We start from the raw sequence: 21,870 nt of genomic DNA, 5'->3' as shown, positions 1-21,870 counted from the left end.
GAGTTTAAAGTGCAGAGTTTTGCCCTTGCTATAGCAAGATAGACTGGCCAAAACCCTTGGCTTGCATCCAAATTTGAAAATACATTTCCAGTTTGAAATCTAGATATGACTTTCTCAGCTGTTCTCATGGGATACTGATTGTTTTTGATGGCCATATTAGAATCTTTTGGAGCTATTCAGATCCTCGACTGATTTAGTTGTATGACGGTGACTATCCTGGTATCCCTATAACATCTTAATTTAACATCTGTTCAAGCTCATCTTTTTACTTTTTGATGCTAATGGGGCTTTTCATGGTGTCTGTCTTTTTGGCAGCATGCTCAGATCTATATCAGTGTGATGGGTTATATCCTCTATGTACCCCAGTCTGTTAAACAGCTCACCAAGTTCTTTAAGAACATCTTTTGTATCCCATTCAACAGGCAAGTTATACCCCCATTTGATTATCTGCATTTGCAGGTTGCTTTTCAACTCAAGAATTCATGGAACTCCCTGTTCCATTACTTCAAACTGGTATCTGTAACAGACTTGCTAGTGTGGCTTCGACACATGGAACGGTGTGGTGACTGCTTTATGAAAGAACCTTAGATTTGGACTTTAACGCTGGTCAGTCACTAACCCTTTTGTACATGCCTGCTGTGATTATTTTACACTCTGCTCCAGTATGTATTCTGAAAGGCATTTTTTGTTGATTTCTTGCCAAAGCCACAAGCCCATCTGTTGTGGAACCTGGCTTTGTAATGGTATTAGAAGACTCAGCAGTCTTCTGCATCATCATCAGAGCTTTATTCTCCAGTCTTATATTCAGGCATCCATTCTGCTTTTGTATTTCTTTGCAACTTGTGCTGCCAGAGATGCACTTTTGCAAAATGGTTGCTTTCACTGCACATTTATCACACCCGTTTTGCTAGCCATCTTTGAGTTGTTTTGCAATTGCCTCCACATGTGTTGCAAACATATTTGATCATTGTTATTTGTTTACCCTTGCAGTCTGTCTTTATGCCGTGGACTGCATTTATAATTAGATGCACTTCGGTTCTCTTTCCCTCTTGGTTAACTGGAAATTGGGAAGCTCGGTTTTCACACGTATCAAATCTTTGCAAATTCAAGTCAATTTCTTGCAATAACTTTGCTTTGAACTGGTTATCAGTTATACCAGAAATAATCTGGGTTCTCATTAGCCTTTCTGTTAATTGTTCAGATTCACATGATTTAGCCTTATTACACAGGTTTAAAACATAATGATCAATTATCTTATCTGGCAGTTAGTTTCCTTTAAAGCAAATGTGTCTTTCTTAAGTAACATTTCTGTGTAGTTCCGTGTTCTTGACATTTTTAATGACCTTTGTCTAGCAGTTTGCAGCCCCATTCATGCTGTCACTGACTTGTACTGTGCGTGCCCCTGGGCTTGCCACATAGAGTAGTGTGAAGGAGCTTACCCTCTCTGGTTTCTCTGTTCTGTTCCTGGTCCAAAAATATTTGCAAGTGCTGCAGCTTCCTCCTCCAGTTCTCTGCTGCAGTCTTCCATGTAGAATAGAGATCGGGAAGCATTAATATCATTGTACAAGGCACAAGAAAGACCTCATCTGGAATACTGCTTACAGTTCTGGTCACTCATGTTCAAGAAAGATTCATTCAAACTGGAATAAGTTCAAAGAAGGCCTACTAGGATGATCAGGGGAATGGAGAGCCTACCTTACAAGAGGAGACTGGGAGAGCTTGGCTTGTGTAGCACAGGGCCAGCTCACAACATTTTGGCACCTGAGGTGGGGAGCTCAAATGACGCCCTCATGCCCCCTTGCTTGGGCCAAAACTTTGAAACTCTGGGTCCTAGTGGTTCCCCCCCCCCCCCAGTCTGGCACCTGAGGTGGCCGTCTAAGTTCGCATCATGGTAAGGCCAGCCCTGGTGTAGCATAGCAAAAGCAGGCTCAGAGGGCATATGGTTGCACTCTAAAAATCATGGGGGTAAGCTAAGGGACGATGTTGGCACAGGAACAAATAGGTATAAAGTGGTCATGAATAGATTTAGACTGGATATCAGAAGAAGGTTTCTAATCAACAGAGGAGTGTGTTTCTGGAACAGCCTCCCCATAGGAAAAGTGGGTGCAAACAGCCTAACTAGTTTTAAGTTGAGTTTGGTACATTTATGAAGGGGATTAGATTATGGGGTTGCCTGCCATAGCAGAGGATTGGACTTGATGACCCTGGAGGTCTCGTCCATCCCTATGTTCCTTAATCACCACGGATGAGGTTGAGAAGTTTTGAGGACAGGAAATGAGAGACTCAGTTGGAGAAGAAGCTAGACAGGGAGGAGCCTGGAGGACAGTAGGTGACAGCTACAGGAAGAGGGAGAGAGCAGTTGGCTGCAGGATGCTCTGGCAGAAGGGGGATAAGCACAGCAGGTCCAGGTCTAGGTAACACAGGAACAGAGTTATTCAGGTCTAACACTCAGAGCAGGAGACTCTCTGCCTCACTCATGTAGGGAAGGGACTCCCTGTAGGCCCAGAGCCAGAGAGAGAGGCCCTCAGAGTGGCGTTTGGGCTCAGCTGCCATTTCAGGATGGTGTTTGACTCCCCAGGGCTTTTGATGCAGTTTGATCATGACGTTGTTTTGGGAACAATCTCAGGATGGTCATAGTGAAATGGGTAAATGTAACGGAGCTCTGGGCCTTGCTGCTCTCCCACACCATGCAGGGAGCACTTAGAGGAAGAGCCAGTAAGAGTGGCAGCTCCTGTAATGAAGCTTGGAGGTTGAAGTTTGATCCCCCTGCCAATGCCCACTCATCACCAGAAAAGCCAGAGAAGAATCCAGTTCAACAGACTCCCCCTTTATCACAACACCTGCCCCAGGGACATCCATGGTAGCCCCTCAGAATCAGGGCTGTTCTGGGCCATTACCAGTCAGCAAAGGACTGTAGGGCACCTCTGGACTAAGTGCAGCTTCCTGGAACCTATCTCAATTCCACAGCAGTATTTCCAACTGCCCCGCATCAGCTCCTGTAGAGACAATGAGGTGAGAGTAGCTTTCCCACCCCACAGCACACACAGTATTTTCAAAGCAGGGGCCCCTTCCTCCTCCCTCAACTCCCTTCCATAGCGTGAAGACACTGTGGACTACTGTTCAATAGTGTCTCACTCCTGCATCCCCCGCAGACCCCTCCCTCTCTCTCTCTCTCTGCTTCTCCCCTCCCCTATCCTCACACGCTGCCCCTCCTTCCCATACACACTATCTGTTCCTTCTTCCACATGCACTCACCCAAGCCCCCAGCTCTGTCTCCTTGTCCCTTCCCAGAGACATCCCATGATCACCACCATCCTTCTCCTTTTTTCTTTCTCTCCTGACACTGCCATTCTTCCTCCGTTATTTTCTCTGTCTCCTTTTCTATTTTCCCTTTCTGTGCCTTCCCTCCCCTTCTATTTGCTTCTTTGGTGCAGCTGCACCACCACTTGATGGCAGGGTTGGGACACTGCTGGCAGCAGCTCCTGGAGGCCAACTGTAGTAGCTTTGGGGCAAGTCTACACTACAAAATTATGTCAACCTAAGTTACATCTGCATACAGCCAGCACAGTAATTCAATCGTTTTTGTGTGTCCACGCTACGCTGCTTGTGTCAGCAGTGCCCGTTCTCACTAGCAGCGATTGCATCGATGCAGAATGCCCTGCACCATGAGTAGCTATCTCACTGTGCAACTTGCTACCATCTAGCGCAGGGTGTTTTGGGAAGGTTTGCAATGTCTCATGGGGCCAAAATGAGTCAATTTCCCATCATGCAGTGTTCTCCACCCCATAATTTCACCTGCATCCCACAATGTTTTGCGCCTCTTTTCAAAATCCCTGCAAACCTGTATGTCCCCCCTCAATGTCCACAATCTGTGTCAGAAGCCTGGATCCTGGACATCTCACAACTATTGTGATGAACGTTGCAAGCCTGGGGGGCCTGATCCTAGAGTATTTGCAGAGCCGCAAGAGGAGCCCTGGGGAACATGACGATTCCTTGGAGGCTAGATTGCTGTGGGACACAAACAATTCAAAGCTGTTGGCGGCATTCACAGAGCAGCTGCAGATGGTGGAGCACTGGTTCTGGGCCCAAGAAACGAGCACTGACTGGTGAATCTCATTGTCATGCAGTTTCAGGATGATGAGCAATGGCTGCAGAACTTTCGGATGCACAAGGCCACATCCTGGATCTGTGTACAGAGCTCGTCCCAGCCCTCCAGTGCAGCAAGACCAAAATGAGCTCTGCACTGACAGTGGAGAAGAGAGTGGCGATTGCTCCGTGGAAACTGGCAACGCCCAATTGCTACCACTGGGGGCTATTGTGATACAAGTGTGCAGGGCCATTAATTTATGTCCTGCTATGGAGGACTGTGGCTCTGGGCAATGTGCAGGACATTGTGGATGATTTTGTAGCACATGGGTTCCCAAACTGCAGTGGAGTGATAGACAGCATGCAGATCGCCATTTTGGCACCAGACCACCTTGCCATAGAGTACATCAACAGAAAGGGCAACTTTTCTATGGTAATGCAAATGCTGATGGATCACTGGGGATGCTTTACCAACATCAGTGTGGGGTGGTCTGGAAAGGTGCATGATGCACGCACGTTTAAGAACACAGGCCTGTTCAGAAAGCTGCAAGCAGGGACTTTCTTTCCAGACCAGTGGATTACCATTGGGGATGTTGAAATGCCAACAGTGATCCTGGGAGACCCAGCCTACTCCTTGCTCCCACCTCAGCACCACCAAGGAGCACGTCAACTAAAGGCTCAGCAGATGCTGAATGACAGTTGGATGTGCCTTTGGTCATTTGAAAGGTCGCTGGCGCTGTCTGCTCTTGAGATTGGACCTCAGTGAGAAAAATATCCCCATGGTTATAGCTCCTGCTGTGCCTTGTATAGTACCTGTGAAGCAAAGGGGAGAAAGTTTCTCCTGGGATGGACAGCGGAGGTGGAATGGCCGTCTGCTGATTTTGAGCAGCCGGAGCTCTAAGAAGAGCTCAGTAGAGAGCTATTCAGCTCAGGGAGGCTTTGAAAGACCATTTCAATAGTGAGTCACAGTAATGTGTGTTGCTGCAGTGTGTTCTACCTGGCATTGCTCTTTTCCACCCCAGGATGAAGCTTGTAATGAGTGCGGTGTGTAGTAGTAATATACCATTGCAAATGCACCCCTAACTATTATCTGTGAATGATGTCAGCCCCAGCCAGCATACACTGTGAACTAGTAAAGAGGAATTACATTTCCATAACTAGACTTTTCTTCCATACCCATGGGAAAAAACGGTTACTCACCTTCTCGTAACTGTTGTTCTTCGAGATGTGTTGTTCGTGTCCATTCTAATCAGGTGTGTGAGGGTCGAGCCACCACAGGAGGGAATCGAGGACTGGGTAAGGCAGGGTCACGCTCCTGTCCAAGCTGTCCCGGGCTGGGCGATACACTGACGCGAGCCACGACTGAAGAGGTCGAAGTCTGAGTCTGGCATGCTGCACCACGTAGGATCAGGCAGCCATGTGTCTGATAAGCAGTTCCTCGCTGAGGTGGTGGGAAACAATCTGAGGCCCCAAATGATATCGGTCGGGGCCTGAAACCTTGCTTCCAGCAGGTATGCCCCGGCTTGGGTCGAGTACAGTACTGCCCCTATAAACTCTATCCTCTGGACGGGGGACAGAGTCGATTTTGCTTCATTTAGAAGGAGACCCAGGTTGTCGAAGGTGGCTCTGATTAATCTGACCTGAGCTTCCACTTGGGTCCTGGAGAGGCCCCGATCAGCCAGTCGTTGAGGTATGGAAACACCTGTACTTGGTGCCTGCGCAAGAACTTAGCAACGACTGCCATGCACTTGGTGGAGACTCGAGGTGCTGCTGACAGGCCGAATGGAAGAACGGTACTTTGGTAGTGGGTACTGTTGACCACAAACCTGAAGTACTTCCTGTGGGGCTGAGTGATTGTGATATGAAAATATGCATCCTTCAAGTCAAGGGCGGCATACCAGTCCCCTGGATCCAAGGAAGGGATGATGGAGGCCAAAGAGACCATGCAGAACTTGAGTTTCTTCACAAACTTGTTGAGTTCTTGCAGGTCCAAGATAGGCCTGAGGCCGCCTTTAGCTTTCGGTATTAGGAAATACCGGGAATAAAAGCCCTCACCCCTTTGCTCCTGAGAAACCTCCTCCACTGCCCCTAGAGGTAGGAGTGACTGCACCTCCTGGATAAGAGATGCTTGTGAGAAGTGTCCCTGAAGAAGGAAGGTGGGTGGAAGGCTGGGAGGGCACAGAATTGGATGGAGTACCCCCTCTCTACCATGCGGAGCACCCAGCAGTCCAAAGTGATTCGGGACCATGCATGGTAGGAGGAGGACAGTCGGGAGGAAAAGGTAAGGAGGGGTAGATCCAGTTTTTGTTCTGGTGCACTGTCCTGGACTACACCTTCAAAAGGCCAGTTTGGGGCTGGAAGGTGGTTTGGGTTGGCCAGAGCCCTGGTCTGAGGACGGGTGTTGTCTTTTCCTGCTGCTCCTGTTCCTCCTCCGAGAACCGTCCTGGCGGTTCTGCTGATAGAACCTCAGAGGAGGTTGCGGCCTGAAGTGTTCCTGCTGTGTGGCAGGAGTATGCAGGCCCAAAGACCTGAGGGTGGCTCATAAGTCTTTCAGGCTATGCAGCCTCTTGTCTGTCTTTACAGAGAAAAGAGTCACACCCTCAGATGGGAGGCCCTGAATGGTCTGTTGGACCTCATAAGGGAGCCCCGAGACTTGGAGCCAGGAGCCCCTTCTCATGGCCACCCCAGTAGCCATGACACTAGTGGCGGCATCAGCACCATCCGACGTAGCCTGGAGGGAAGCCCGGGAGACTAGCTTTCCCTCCTCCACCAGGGCTGAGAACTCTGCTCGAGAGTCTGAAGGCAGGAGCTCTGAAAATTTGGCCATCACTGCACAGGGGTTATAAGAGTACCTGCTGACGATGGCCTGCTGGTTCGAAATATGGAGCTGCAGACCCCCTGTAGAGTAGACCTTTCTCCCGACAAGGTCGAGTCACTTAGCCTCCGTGGTTTCTGGGGAGGGTGGAGCTGGTGCCAAACCAGCTGCCTGAGCCAACGAAGGTGGCGGGGCCATTGTCTGTGCCGCTGTCGGTGCTGCAGTGCCGAAAATGCTGTTGGCACCGGCACAGTAGTCGGTGCCGAGAACGCAGTGAGCGCCGAGGTTGAAAGAGTCGTTAGTGCCAAGGCCAGTACCAGCAATGGTGCCCCAGCCAATGGAGTTGGCATGTGGGTAGGCACCAAGGCGGGCTGCGTGGTTGACGGCAGGACGAATGTGACTGAGGCCACTGAAGATGCTGTGGAGCGGTGCCCTTGGATCCCTCCCTGGCTCTGGTGAAAGGCCCAGGGGGTCCAGAATGGCCACTGTGGTGGATTTGGCCACTGCGGTGGCCATGCCAGTAGCTCTCACCTGTCTCGCCTTGACCTCGATTGTCGGCTTCTGCTCCCCCGAGAGCAGTAGGAGTCAGACTCTGACTCCAAGGTCTCCAAGACTGAAGACCACAGAGGAGCGGAGCTTTGGTGCCTTGAGCATTAAAAGCTTGGGGAGCGACTAGGCTCTCTGTCCAAGTGAGCCGGTGCCAAAGGATGTGGAGAGGGGGAATGCCTGGACATCATTGCCAGCTTCCTTCCTGACTTCACCTGGTTCCTCCCTTGTAGGGGGCGAGAACGGCGCTGTAAGGTGCAGCAGATCCCGAGCAGCTTCAAAAGCTTCCAGCATCGAAGGAAGTGGCAGCTGCTGGCCTGTAGGGACCAGTGAACGTGGGGGGCCCGGACTCAACTGCCTCGGCTGGGCAGGAGTCGACATGGCGCTAATGGGGGATCCCGAGCTGTGGCCCACCTGGGGTCTCCCTTCCTTAGATTTAGCAGGTGGTGACCACCTGTCCAACTTCTTTTTCTTCTGAGACACCGGCGAGTGAGACCAGTGCCTGCTCTCCGCTGTGCCTCGGGAGGTGCTGTGCCAGTGCCCAGTGTCCCAGGACTAGTGCTTTCTCAGCACCGAACTCGATGACAGTGCCGGAGTGCTCCATATCTACGAGGAAGTGCTAGGAGCCAGGTCCCCTGAGCCCGGGTCCAAATGGGGGTGTAGAGCTGCCTCCATGAGGATCACTTTTAGCAACTGCTCCCTTTTTTTAAGAGTTCTAGGGCGGAACTCGCGGCAGATCTTACAGCGATCCTTTTGGGCACCCTCCCCTAGGCACCGTAAACACGAGGAGTGTGGATCGCTCTTTGACATGCACTTCGCGCAGACCACACCATTTTTAAACCCCAGGGACCATGGCATACCACGGCTCCGGGGAGTCGAAAGGGGGGTAGAGACCCCCAACAACTCTAATCACTAACTACTAAGATAAACTAACTAGGTACAAACAACTGGAGTTGAACATGCTTACTAAAGCCAGGGCTACGGGAAGTTCCAGCTAACCGTCACTGGTGGTAAGAAGGAACTGAGGGGGTGGCAGGTCGGTCGGGCTCTATATTAGGCGCCATGAAAGCGTGACTCCAGGGGGCGCCCAGACTGACCCGACGGATGCGTCTATGGGAAAAATCTTCCGGCTACTGGGCACGTGCACGTGCATGCACCTGATTGGAATCGACATGAACAAACACTCGAAGAAGAACAGATACGTTTGTAACTAAATAAAACGCAATAAATACAGGGAAAAGAACTTTTAAAGGGGAAAAAACAGTTGTTTCCATTTCAGAAACATACCAAGCGTGTCTTTCACAGGTCAGTGTATGAGCAGCTGTGATAGCCTGTACTCTCCCTTGGAGAGGCGTGGTAGGGGTAGTGCAGTGGAATGTGTGTGGGGGGGGTAGGTAGGGAGGTCCCAGAGGCAGTTCTCTATGGGCTGCAGAGGGAGGCGAGCACGGGACTGTTGAACCTGAGGGTCAGCAAGAGTCTGTCTGTTTGCTGCCTGAGAAGCGCTAGCATCTCCTGCAGCACATCCCTCTCCTTTTCCTGCGCCTTTCTCCTCTCTGCTCTATCCCTGGCCAGGCTGTCCGCGAGGGTGATCCTTCAAAGCCCTGTGCTTGGTATCCGAAGCAGCAGAGGCTTGCAGGATCTCTTGGAACAGTCATCCCGCATCTTCTTCCTTCTCCTCCTTATCTGGCTGAGCTGCTCCGCTGGTGTGGATGGAGAGACCCTCAAGGGCACATTTCCAGCTGCTAAAAATGCAATGCCCCAAGGTACTATAGTGAGTGTATTCACAAGATAAAAGGAAATTTGGTATACTTAACTCACTCCCTTTGATCCACACAAGTTACCAGCACTACATTCTCACTTCTCCTTGGGATTTATAGAGCACAGCGGTAGTCCCAGCCATGGTGAGTATGGCCCAGAGGGGAGGAGGCGGCGAGTTGGGACAATAAGGCAGGGGGTAGCTCACAGGCATGAGTTATGCAGATAGGGCAACTGAACTAAATACTGGCACTGTTTTCCACAGGCGGTGGTGATTTTAGCCAATATCTCACTCCTGAGGGCAATGGAGGCTGAAAGGGAACAGCTTCTTCAGGCTGGACTGCCTCCGACTCGGGTTCCTCCGAAGTATCCAGTAGCCCCCTGGATGTGGTGGTGGTGAGGTCTTCATGTAGGATGGCATGCAGCTCTTTGTAAAAGAAGCAGATCTGCAGATCTGCACCTGAATGCTTATTAGTCTCCCTTGTCTTCTGGTACACGTGCTGCAGCTGCTTGGCTTTCAAGCAGCACTGCAGCTGGTCCCTAGTCTTGTAGCCTTTCTCCCCCGTGCCCCGAGCAATCTGCTTCTAGATGTCAATGTTTCTACGACTGGATCGGAGCTGTGCATGCACGGCATAGACGCTTCTCCCCACAGACCCAGGAGATCCAACACCTCCTGTGCTCTCCGGCCAGGAGCGTGTCTGCAGCGCGGAGCTGGCATGGTCAGCTGGGCAGTTGCTAGATGTACTCAAGAGTTGCTAGGTGAGCTCTCCAAGCCGAGCAAACAGGAAATGCAATTTCATAAATTCGCGGGGCTTTAAAATGGAGGGGTGGCTTCCTGTGTACCTGGCCGCTGGGCAGCAGAGTTCAAAACACTGACCACAGCAGTCAAGGTGGGGTATTGTGGGACAGCTCCTGGATGCCACTAACAGCCAATGTAAGTAACGCAGTATCTACACTGACACTGCGTCAACCTAATTACGTCAGTCTAAACTCTATGCCGCTCCTGGAGATGGAGTATTTATATCAGCGTAGCAGGTGAGTTACATCAGTGGGAGTGAAATTTTAGTGTAGACAGTAACATAGTTAGTACCTTGCATCGACCTAACTCTGCAGTGTAGACCAGGCCTTGATCCTTAAAAGATCAGGACACTTTTGCTTAGGAGACTAAGGCCTTGCTTCTGCAAACCTGGATGTGTTTAACTTCCTGCACATGACGGATCCCATCAACTCAATGTGAATATTCACATGAAGTGTAATTTAGGAATCTAACTTTAGGCACCTAGGTTTGAAAATCTGGGCCTAGGATGATCATTTTGTGCAACTTTTCCACGTTGCTGATGGATCCCACAAAACCTGCTAAAAATTTATTCCGCGGGTATCCTCCATTTTGTCAAAGCTTGAGAACTTTGCACAAATATTTGGCCCTGGTTATGTCAGCAATTCCAGCTGTAATTAGGGTGACCAGATGTCCCGATTTTATAGGGACAGTCCTGATTTTTGGGTCTTTTTCTTATATAGGCTCCTATTACCCCCCACCCCCGTCCCGATTTTTCACACTTGCTGTCTGGTCACCCTAGCTGTAATGAACAGATTCATCATGTCTTGTATATTGGTGAGAAAAGCAAACTACTGGACTCTGCAGGGAGGTGAACATGTGGACTAGCTCAGCAAGATCTGCAAGGGGAAATAGGGACACCTAATGGATTTGAGATGAAATTACAGTGACTGTCAAATTATCATTAATGCACGTTTAAAACGTGATGCTCCTTCAAGTTGCTCTATTATTTGCCACACATATAGTATATGATATGGCCCATATTATATGATTATTAAATGAAAGGCCGCATTATAAGGCAGACATGTAGAAGCACAAATAACTCAAAATTAGTTGACTTCTTGGTGATCAAAAATGTAAGGTTGCAGTAGCATTATTTTTACAAGGATTATTAAATAATGTACCCCAAAATTACATGTAAATCCAGACCAACATTTTCAAACATGAGAGACCAAATCTAGGCACCTACGCTGGGATTTCGAATGAAATTCAATGGTATTTCGCTGTCTTACTCCCTTAATCTCCTTTGAAAATCCCATCCCCAAAATGCTTATTTAGGAAAGTGGCCTGATTTTCAGAAGTACTGAGCATGCACAGTTCCCAGGGTGCTTAGCACCTCTGAAAATCAGGTGCTTAACTTTAGGCCTCCAGGTTTGAAAATTTAGCTTAAATCCTATATTCTCTTTTTAAATTCTGATGACATTAGTAAATCACTTAAAGTTCATGTTGATTGAATTATAGCTATAGGGTCTGATTCAAAGGCCTTCCATTGTCTTCTGCTGACTTTGGATCAGGCCTGTATCCCCTTCCCCTCTGAAAAGGTTTACATTTTTAAAATGTAATTCAATTTTCCTCAAAAATGGTTGAAATCTGGAAAGAAGCTGCAAAGATTTGTGTAAGAGAGTGGCAGGTCACCCAAAAAATCACTTATGTTAAGGAGATTTTTAAGAGCAGGTTAGACAAACACCTGTCAGCGATGGTCTAGATCAGCGGGTCTCAAACTTTAGCTACCCGAGAAACCTCATTTTGATTTAAAACTTTTTGCAGACCCCAAAGCTCAGCCTCAGGCCCCACCCCTACTCCACCCCTTCGCCCAAGGCCTCATCCCCACCCCTTTTTACCCCCGCTCCACCCCTGCCCCTCCTCTTTCCGCCCATCCTCCAAGTGCACCCCATCCCCGCTCCTCCCTCCCAGCACCTCCTGCATGCTAGGGAATCAAGGGTACTCCAGGGGGTCCGCTGGCCCCCCGATCAACTCCTCCCACTCCCTCCCAGCACCTCCTGAACAGCTGTTCCCTGGCGTGCAGGAGGCACTGGGAGGGAGCAGGAGGAGTTGATCAGCGGGTCCAGTGGACCCCCTGGAGAACCCTCACGGACCCCCAGGTGTCCGCAGACCCCCAGTTTGAGAAACACTGCTCTAGATAATACTTAGTCTTGCCCTTAGTACAGGGCACTGGACTAGATGACCTCTCGAGGTCCCTTCCAGTCCTACAATTCTATGATTCTATGTTTGTTTATCTACAATTCTATGATTCTATGTTTGTTTATTAAAGGGTTTTACCCCCCAAATCTATCTGGTTTAAATTTTAAAATACATATCTTAAGAGAAAGGTGGGCCTGGGACTCAGGTGACCTGGATTCACTCCTCGGCTCTGCTACAGACTTACTGAGTGACGTTGATCAAATCACTTAATCTTTCTGTGCCTTTTCAGGGCTCCAGTCTCAGTTGGGACCTATAGATATTATTGTAATAACATCAATGAGATAACTGTCTAGAAGGCAGTGTAACTGACTCCACTTGGGCTAACAATGGGGCTTGAGCCCACAGACCTTGGAGCTAAAAGCATGAGATGCTCTCACTTAAGCTAAAGCACATAGCTAATTAGCTAGAAGCAATAATAGATTCATAAGCCTCTGATGTGGGCCAGCCACTGGTTGGGGTTACAGTAGCAGCTGGGAAGAGGGAGCAGACATTTGTCTTGGGGTTAATGGTAGGGGGTGACAGCTGGGAGTGTCTGAGACGGAGCAGAGGAATTAGAGAGGGATGCTTTTCGATGATGAAGTGAGCAGGTATTTGTCAGGAGACGTAGCAGGAGGGTTCAGCAGCTGGGATGCTGGTTGGGACAACTGGTAGAGGAAATTAGCAGAAGGGAATGGTAGCTTCCCAGAAGTCATTCAACAAACAGACCTTCACATTCAAAGAAACTCACAGTGTGAGTCAGGTGCCAGCTTTTATTTCCTCTTTACCATTATTAAGAAGGAGTGCTTGGATTATCTTCCTTCTCCACCATGTGTATTTGAACAATGATGTGAGAAGGCCTTGGATCACGGTGATTTTTGACAGTGTAGAGCCCCTGCGTCCCTCTGCTCATGTCTCGGTGATATCCCTGCACTATTGCATTAGGACTGGACACTCGTATGGTGATGGGGGGTCTTCTGGAAGCTGGCACACCCTTCACAACAGTGTATATGTTAATATTTCTAACAGATGGCACACTGCCCTCTGTATTAGTGCCTTTGCTTTCCTTTCTAGGTTCCTCCTTTACAGAGGAATCCTGTTCAGGTTCCTGCACTGGGTCTTTTTGCTCAGGAGCCAAAGACTGAATTTCTGCAACAGCTCCTGACATTTCTGCTCCTGACATAGGCTGTGTCTCACAGCTCTCAGGACTGTTTTTACAACCATTAGAAAAGGGCTGGCTCTCCTCTGCCTTTATCTTAGCTTGCCTTTCTATTTCCCTCATCTGCTTTCTGGCTTGATACCCCCTCCATGCAGCTTGGATTTGAATTGCAGCATGACAGATCCTGTGCTGCTGTGTCCTGCTTTCAAAGACATTTAGTGTAGGTAAGCCACTAGGCAACACAAAAGCTTTCCTCTTGGTCTTGAGTGAAGACTCTACTTTCGGGAAGATTGCTATGGGGATAAAGAAGGTGCCTTCTCTTTTGTTAGTCTTGTGCTGGCTTCTTAAACTGTCACTTTTAGTGATGTTGCTTGGTGTCCTGGAGTCCCAATCCCACTGCTGATCAAACCTTAGAATGAGTGGGAATAGCTTTTTCTTGCTTTTTGCTCTCCTTTTTTTTTCTAATTGTAGGCCTTCATCTTTGCCATATGTGTTAAATCCAAGAGGCAATTGCCGTCGTGTCCTGTAGCCTCGAAAAACAGCCTGAATTTTGGCAGCAGCTTTATTCATCCCATCAATCTCCCTTCTGACCTGATAACCTCGCCAGGCGGACTGAATGATTGTTGCTGACTGGTTTTCTTTTTGAAGTTGCTGTTGTGTTTTTCTTTGTCTGATTCTGCGCTGCTGGGATGGCGCCTCACTTTGGCACACAGCGTTGGAATGGAAAAACTTGGCATAACTTAGAAACTCTTGCTTATGAGCAGCATGGCTAGTTTTACGATCTTCACTTCTCCCTATTGTCAGTAGCCTGTGCCTTGCAGCATCTTTATCCACTTTCTCAAAGATAGCTGAGCGGTGTCTGTGCATTTGCACAGTACACCTGCCTGGCAGTGTTGTGTTAATTCCTTGTATCCCAGCTGCTTTTGGAACATTTGCTGTTGTGTATGGAACATATTGCTCACCTTGTCTGTAATGTGAAAACGTAACATATTTGTTAGAGACGTCTGAAGGCTCATATTCGGGTGTCTCATCCCTCTTTACATGACTGGATGTTTTGTTGGCATTTAGGACTTTTTTCATGATCTTTTAGCAACAAGAAATCCAATTGCTGTTACATCTGTTCCTTTCATGTTCCACGCCACCTTGCAACCTGCTTGGATTACAGAAAGAGAATCATGTTCAGCAACATGCTTTACCCCTACAGAGGAATCTCTCCATCAAGTGCAGTGTGCTCTCCAATGAGTGTATCAGTAACCCCAGCACTTGTGGCTACACGACTGGAGAAGCAAGATTTCTGTGCTCAAATCCAGATGCACAGCCTAACCCCAAACAGTTCTGCTTTCTGACTGCTACCACCTTCTGTTTCTTTTACTAATGTTGCAGTCAATGTGGGCTTCCTTCTCCTGCTACTTAAAAATAACTTCGCCAACAAACTATCTTCTACTTAAGCAAGCAATGAGTATACCCGAACCAGCAGCGCATGCCTCAGGTACATTCAGCATTATGGGCACTAGTGACCAAGGAAGACACATCCTGCTGCAGTTATTGCTTTCAGACCAGCTCCTCAATCAGAAATTTCAGACTGTTGGAGGGATGTTCTGTGCCATCTCCTTCAGTGGTATGAAGTGGATTGTGCCAGAAAAAGAAGAGTTAAGGTGATAAAACTCCTCTTAGCCACAACTGAGAGGCCAAGTGTTTCAATTCTTATTTCTTTCGACTATTTGCTACTGTGGTTTTTGGGTTCATCGCGCTGGCCAGACTCTCCATCCCCTCCTATTCCCATCACCCTTTCAGCAGCACTGTATGACCCAATGCCTCTTTCCATTTCAAAATGGAGCCAGGAGTGTTAAGCAGCTCCCGGTTTGGCTCGTATGATAGAAAACGAGATTTCATGCTCTCTAGAGAGCAATGAAGCATCGTTACAAGGCTAGCTGGGGACTCTTCTCAGTATCCTGAAAGGCAGGGCCGCCCAGAGGGGGGGGGCAAGTGGGGCAATTTGCCCCAGGCCCCGCAGAAGCCCCCACAAGAGTTTTCAGGGGCCCCCACGAGAATTTTCGGCGGGTCTTCGGCGGCAGGTCCTTCAGTGCCGCCAAACACACCTGGAGCGAAGAACCGGAGCTTCTTCCGCTCCGGGTCTTTGGCAGCAATTCTGCGGCGGGTCCTTCACTCACTCCGGGACCCGCCGCCAAAGGGCCCCGAAGACCCGGAGTGGAAGGACCCCCGCCGCCGAAGACCCCAGGCCTCCTGAATCCTCTGGGCGGCCCTGCTGAAAGGGCAGCTGGGGAATCTCTTCCTGTCAGTTTCCTTCTTGTTCTGCACAACAATGTGAACTCTGGAACAGGTTATAGCTCTCCCCCGCTCCCGTGATATAGAGACACAAGGGCCTTCTCTACATGGCTGTCCACAGCCCCCTCAGCCCTGACACCCCTTCCCATGACTCTACAGAAGTCTGTCTGTGAGATCAGGATCTGTGTCGTCAGCTGGGAATTAGGAGGGCAAGAGTGGGCAGTGCGCAAGCCCACCATGGGACAGGTGGGCTGGAGGATGCCCATCTTACCCCCAGCACAGACTGCTCATAGAGAAACTTGGGGCTTTATTACCCCTTCTAACACAGACTCTCTAAAGCAGGGAACCATCTTTAAAGAGGGTCCTGGAGCAGCCCCTGGGGGTTCATTGTAGCCATGGGGGTTGCTGAGTTGGGGAGAGTCTTAGATAAATCTTCACAACAGGAACAACTTGGGGGAAGCTCCACAAGAGATTCCTCAAAAGTGTTCCTCTCTCCTCTCCATTTCCCTGTAGGAGGGCTCGATCTGGTCTATCGCTGTTTGAAAGACAATGAGATGGCTTGGGATAGGACTCGGTCCTTCTTTCTGGAAGTGTCAGATAACGGTATCAAGCTAGGAGCCAAATTTTAGTTTGGCTTATTACATTTAACATGTACGCGGATATTATTTATTCCTACTGGAGAATCCTTTAAGATTAGACATGTGTTAGTGTTGACTGCTAAGCCTCTAGCTGCTGGCCAGTGGCCTTGGGTTTTTAAACACCAAAAAACACCTTCCTTTGTGCTTGTAGTACACATGCCATGCCAGCAGGCCCATGGGAGAGCATGGTGTATCATGGCACTCAGTGGATGAGTTGGTTACCATCAGCTCCTTTCAGCAGTTTCCACTGAAATCAGTGCAGGCTACAGATTTAGGTGCTTAACTATAAACTTCAGAACCTAACTACATTTTCATATGTTTTGACAATTAGTATTTTTCATACATGAGCTACCATAATTTGACAGTGTCATAGGTACCAATTCAGCAAGGGAGGAATCCCATTGACTTCAATGGGCCTACTCATGTGATTAAGGTAAGGCACATGCTTACGTGTGTCGCAGCCCCACTTATGTATTTGAGCTCAAAGAGGAGAGTGGAGGGAGCCAGACAACCCTGTGCCTTGTCCTCCCTGAGCACAAGAGGGGCCAAGAAGGTGTCAGAACTGGCAGTAGCCCTAGCTCCCCTGTCCGAAAGAAGTTTTACTGACAAAAGTGCAGTGTAGACATAGCCTCAGACCCTCTCTGGCAACCTGCTGCAGCACCCCCCCATGAACAGGGCAACCATTTCTAAAGCCTCTACCCAGCCCTTATTTTCTAGTTTACTTGGGCTGAAGAACGTAACTACAGTAACTCTACAGTTACTTTCAATATAACCAGCCCATCTGAAACAATTTTTCAATCAACAAGAAGATCAGTGTTTCAAACAGGCCCGAAGAAGGCTACACCAGGGGCCAAGATAAATTCACCCCACAGTTTAATAAATAATCAATCAAACCATAACAACAACAACAACTGGGTATTCAATATAGAAAATCCTTTAGCATTAAATTCTAGGGAGGGATGATCATCTATGTATCAATATTATTCTATACATTATTTGATTCTTTAAATAATCATTTAAAATTATAACTTGATTTTAGTTTACCATAGATCTGCTATGGACATATTTCCATTTCCATTCAGTCACCGGAGACTGACATGCATGTACTGAAAACTGAGCTCCCATTATGACATCATCCGCTACTATGATTTAGGCAGTCGGAGCTGAAAGCACATGTGGTTCCAAGCCCTTGTTACAGGAAAATAAGCATTGTTAGATGCATTTCAAGCGATGCTATTACCTTTATCTTACCCTTCTTAAGGCCTTATTCTGCACTACTCTGACAAGTGGGGCTGGGAGGTCTGCTGATGGTGGGTGCTATAGCCCTCAGGGGGAAATCCTGGCCCCATTGAAGTCAATGGGAGTTTTGTTATTGACTTCAATGGTGTCACGATTTCACCCTTGGTGTTGGCTTAACTCAGCTCCCGGGGAAGTCAACAGGAGTTTTAATCATTGACAGAACTCTGTTTCCATGAAAGTCTATGTTGAAAATTCCACCCTGAGTGCCCTCAACAACCCTTTGATTCCCAGTGGGAAGCGAGAGTGCTCAGAACCTGACAAGACCCAGCTCTTAATCTGTCCCATTATTTTATACATAAGAACAGCAAGATTCAAGTAGGATACAAAGACCCAAAACAATTTTTAGTTACAAGATAAACAACCCTGCATTCCCTAAATAGGTATTTCCATTCGTGAAAACAGCAGAGGGTATTCTCATTTATAAGTCTACACAGATAGTAAAATTATTTCTATTTTCTTACACAAACTCAAGACCAATATGGTAGAAGTAAATATATTGAAATTATAAACAATTTTCTCACCTAGAGTACATTCCTTAGTCATGGTCTGATTATGTCTGTATGGTCTAAGAAATATAATATTGTCTGGTGAATTCTGACCTAAGGACCAGCACATCATCATCTGCTGCAAGTATAAACTGAGTGTTCTTCTGAACTGATAAGAATACTGGATGCAGAGATTTTTGTTTTGTATATGAATCCAGCTTGTCAGAAGGTATTTGGAATAACTTGGGAAAAGCACCAATTACAGACAATAATTAAATGTTCTTACGTATTATCGTTTTATATACTGATGTCAATTACCTGACAGCTGTTATTTGGTATATGCATGGATCCAAAACATGAAGTCATCACTTCCTTAATACCAAGGCCATCTGATGAGGGTTCAAGTCATCAGGGAAGCAGAAAAGCCCTACAAGAGTTCTCAGCAAAGAACCAAACCAGAATGTCAATAACCATGTCAAATTTTAACTTGCTTGCAAATGAAATGTGTGATGGTGAAATTCTTTGGATAAGAATTAGAAATTGGACAAAACTAAAATCTCAGATCCACACAACTTCCTGACTTTCCTCCTCCCACACCAGTTAAAAATGAGTTTCACTTAGCCTTAGATACAACCAATCTCATTCAAAGCCAAAACTGCTGGAGTGGGGAGGCACCATTATTTCTGTGGGCTTGGACAGAGACAGATGAAATTCCAGCAAGGTAAGATGATTTCCTGGACCTTGGCTTAATGAAGTCTGCTGTGATGACAGAAAGGGCTATGCTAGTGGGAGCAGCATGAGAGGACGGCAGACAGAGGACTGGGCAGGAAAGCAGAAAGAAGGGTAAAGCTAGAGGATTCCCTTCATTCAAAGGGACAGTGACCCAGCATTTAATTTTTTTAAAAAAAAGTTCCGTTGTGGTAACTGAGCCGACAAATTTATCCTAATTGTAAGCTCAACTGTGAAATCTCAGGAGTGAAAGCTCCTAAGATGTCACAACCTGTTGATTGGAAAAGGTGCAAAAAGAGACAGACTGAATTGGTCCAAACAAAAAGGCTTACTGATATAATTCAAGGATTTTATTACGATCATGCCTGCTAAACGAGAACAGTGTGAGACCGGAAATCAATGAACCAAAATGGGTGTGTCAGAAATTAGGCCTAATTGAAGAGGAAAAAAGACCCATCACTTTTGAGGTTCTTAAAAAACAAAGACTTTGTGGAGGAAATGGACAGAGGCACCCGTGACACTGGCTGACTGAAAGAAGGGGAAGGTGTGAGCTTCACCATCATGGCAGACATCCCCTCTGTTTTCTAGGACCCCAGACCTTCTTCATCCAAAGCCTGAGATGTCCTGACCAGATCAGGCCACAAAAAGGGACCCAGATCACACCGCTATCTCCATGGGCTCCAGCTAAATCCCAAACATCACATAGGATGAGACATGGTCTTCCACACCCGCCATGGGTCCTTTTCCTTCCCAGTGTTATTTCTTCTCTTTCTCCTTCCAGCTAATAAGAGTCTGGCTAGCTGGCCAAAACTGCATATTTTGTAGCACTGCTGTGACCAGAAAGGCAGCTAAATGCAATGTCCTAAACAGCCTGATGGTGGTACAAGTTTGTCAGGTCTCTGAGTGGCTGATAAGACTGTGTGCTGTATCTGTGTTTTTCCAGCAGCAAGACTGCAAGTGAAAGTCAACACCCGAGACAGAAGCTGCATTTTCTATCTTTGCTGTTCTTTTCTTTTCTCTTTTGTATGTGTGTTTGTTCTGTCTTCTAAGAAACAGAATCGGATTTAACAGCAGCAGGTCCAGGCCATCTCAACTAACTTATTCTCTCTTCCCCCAGACAGGCAGTTCTTTCCCTCTGTAATACCATCTAAGAGACTGTCAAATAATGGTAGGAGGTAGGAACTTTCTTCTTAAAACTCTCTCCAGCTGAAAGGGAAAAGGGGTGTTGTTACAATGAAAGCCATCTTTAATACCTTACATTTCAAATGCTTTAACTGTTCTCCCTTCTTTTCTGTATCTTTAATAAAAGGTTAAAGGATTTTTAATGATGTGTTTGCTATGGTACTAAGCAGGCTAAGGTCTCTGATACCAAACCTTGTTTAAAACAGTTTCATGCTGGATGGTTTCAGGGTCATGTTAACACCTTTGACTCTTTGAGCCCATATATTCCACCTAGTTAATACAACATTCCCCACCTTCACAGAATATTTGCTACTGAGGCAGGAATTCCTCTTTATTAAGCCACTACATAACCCAATAACATATGGACTCCTACCACTTCACAGAGCTCTAAGATGAAGTGAGAATTAGCCATTTACACAGGGAATCCTGCACTGAGCTAGAACCTCCTACACTAGCGAAAGGGAAATTGGGGGCAGCAGGAAGACATTTTTTGTTTAAAGGGGTGACAGTACAACAAGCAGAGCAGTGAAGCCAATTGTAAAAAGAAAGCTTTAGGAAGTGATCTATGAGTCCAGATTCTCAGCTTTTTATTTTCACTCATTTTTGCCTATTTTAACAACTCGTAACTTCCCTGAATTTTCTTCTTCGTCATCAAGGTTTTGAATTGCAGCTACATGTATTTGAGCAGAAATCACTTGTTTCATTAGCAATCAGATAAACAACACTATTAAAAGCCTTCTCACAGAGCCTACATTCCCACACTATTTTCAGCCCCAAACATTTTTTCAGGAGGTGTTTGAGGCTGCTGCTACGTGCACACAGGAGACCTGCAGCCAGCAAAAACAGGAAGTCACACAGGCTGCTATTTACAGCAGACCGTGTGAACGGTATGTGCATTCCATTCAAAGCCCCTTTAAAAGGAACTTTCCCAGTTTGTTTTACTCAGGTTTTCTTTTTTTAAATGAAGAGATGCTTGGAAAACTAGTCCATAAGTTGACTGGTTTTACTTCAAGGTCCAGTAGTGGGCAGCCTCCACCTCTTCTTCACATACTGCATCGACTGCAGCATGCAAGTACCTTGGTGGTGGAGGAAATTCCAGTGGGGCAAGAATCACCTCTAGCAGGATGAGCTCTGATTTTTGAATGTTAGGTTTTACTAAAAGCCTTGCCATAGACATCAGTGCTGCATGGTAAAGTTACAGCTGCTAGGGGCCTGGCAAAGATCATCATCTACTGCATTAGCTGCTGTAAGGAAGGAATCAAAGCAGGGAGTGAAGAGAAGCTTCCAATGGGAATAAAAATGCTTCAGGAGCATGACAGGCTGCCTCTCTAATGAGAAAACTCATTACCCACTATGGTAGGAGAGGAAGTGAAAGCAGCTGGGGGCACAGTTCCTTCTCTACCTCTGTACTGGAGGTCAGATTGCATAAGGCAGCACACAGAGAATAGCAGTCACTGCGTTCTGGATCCAAAAATCACAGTACTCATTTGGGCCCTGTAACGAGGCGGTGGGATACCCCACAGCCCCACTGAGGGCCGAACCTCCCCTAACACCAACGTGGGCGGAGCCACCGGGTCCGGCGCCCGCCCCTCAGAGGTCACGGCGCCAACCCGGAAGTATAAAAGCAAGCCTGCAGAGCTCAGTGGAGACCAAGCCGGTGGAAAGAGTAGACGTCTGTGGCCGAGCTCCTGCTTGGGAGACAGCAGCAGGCCACGACCGGTCTGCTGACTCACCAGGCCAGCCGAGCCTACCCCGCGCCCGTTACCTCAAGGAGGACTGGCTGAGCCTGCCCCTTTCCAGCTACCCCGAGGAGGAGCCGAGCCTGCCCCTTTCCCGCTATCCTGAGGAGGAGCCGAACCTACCCTTCGCTACCTACC

The sequence above is a fragment of the Terrapene carolina genome, unplaced genomic scaffold (assembly GCF_002925995.2).
Source record: "Terrapene carolina triunguis isolate 2854851 unplaced genomic scaffold, T_m_triunguis-2.0 Scaffold33356, whole genome shotgun sequence".
NCBI lineage: Eukaryota > Metazoa > Chordata > Testudines > Emydidae > Terrapene > Terrapene triunguis.
Note: the sequence above shows the minus strand (reverse complement) of the source record.